General features: G+C 40.5%; 1 pseudogene; it reads left to right on the forward strand.

Moving 5' to 3' along the window:
• Positions 1-582: 582 nt before the first annotated feature.
• LOC103206747 lies at positions 583-981 on the forward strand (annotated as a pseudogene).
• The last annotated feature ends 398 nt before the right edge of the window (positions 982-1,379 follow it).

Genomic DNA, 1,379 nt, shown 5'->3' on the forward strand with positions numbered 1-1,379 from the left:
CATATTTGTCCTTTCCTTCTTCCCTCTTCTGTCAAGCTTTCTGAAGCTAATCCTTACACTTGGGCTGTGGCTCCCACCCCTTATACCTTTTCAGAAACTTTACCAGTGATCCTCTAACTCTCCTTTTTATCTTCCATTCTGCTTGCTCTTTCCCAATCACATTTAAATGTATTCAGATCTCCCCATCTTCAAAAGAAATCTTCTGGGCCCCTTTAGCTGCCAGTCTACCTTTTATACCCAGTTCACAGCCAAGCTTCTTAAAAGAATTGTCTACATTTACCGTCTGCTGCTTTACTTGCCCACTCATTTTCCAACCCTCTGACCCTGCCACTCCACTGCAACTACTTTCTCCAAGATTACCAACACCACCTGGTTGCTAAATTTAGAGTATATTTCTTAGTTCTTAACTTGTCCGCTCCCTTCTTGAATTAGTCTTTGCTTGGCTTTCATGACTTCACATTCCTAGTTTTTCTCTTTCCTCTCTGGCTCCTCCTCAGTTCCTTTTCAAAGAGGCAATACTCCTTGAATTAGTGGTCAGACACTGCACTTAAGAGCTTGGACTCAGCTCTTTTACCAGCCAGCATGGGCTACATTCTCACTAAAACCGTGAATAAAGCAGCCAGGGTCATCAATGAGAAGTACTACACGCTCCAGGGCATCAAGTTCACACCAAAAAGTGCTTGTGTGAGGAGATTGCTAATATTCCTAGCAAGAAACTCCGCAACAAGATAGAAGGCTGTCTCACAGATCTGATGAAGCTTATTCAGAAAGGCCCCCTTAGGTATCTCCATCAAGCTGCAGGAGGAGGAGGAAGGAGAGAATTATGTTCCTGAAGTCTCAGCCTTGGATCAGGAGATCTTCATTAAAGTACATCCTGACAAGGAAATGCTGACACTCCTGGACTTTGGCAGTGTGTCCAACCTGCAAGTCATGCAGCCCTCACTTGGAATGAATTTCAAAACACCACGTGGAGCTGTTTGAATCTTTCCACTATACTGTAATATTTTCAGTAAACCTGGACAGACAGACACACACACACACACACACACAAAGAGCGTGGACTCTGGAAATCAGATCGGGGTTCATATCCTGCTTCTACTTCTCTGGGTTTTAATTTCCACAACTAAAATGGTTATAAGTATGCCTTATTTTTGTGAAGTTTTATATTGTAAAGTCAATGGAATTATGTATTTAAAGTCCTTAGCACCTTTTTTTAAATTTTATTTTATTTTTTAATTTTGTATCATCTTATTTGTTTGTTTATTTATTTATTTAATTGTGATATGGGTGAAGATTTACAGAGCAAATTCACTTTCCATACAGCAGTTCACATATACTTTGTCTCATGTCATTGACCACAGTTTACCACAATGCAACAG

Source organism: Orycteropus afer, unplaced genomic scaffold (assembly GCF_000298275.1).
Source record: "Orycteropus afer afer isolate SDZICR_OR568_19922 unplaced genomic scaffold, OryAfe1.0 scaffold00330, whole genome shotgun sequence".
NCBI lineage: Eukaryota > Metazoa > Chordata > Mammalia > Tubulidentata > Orycteropodidae > Orycteropus > Orycteropus afer.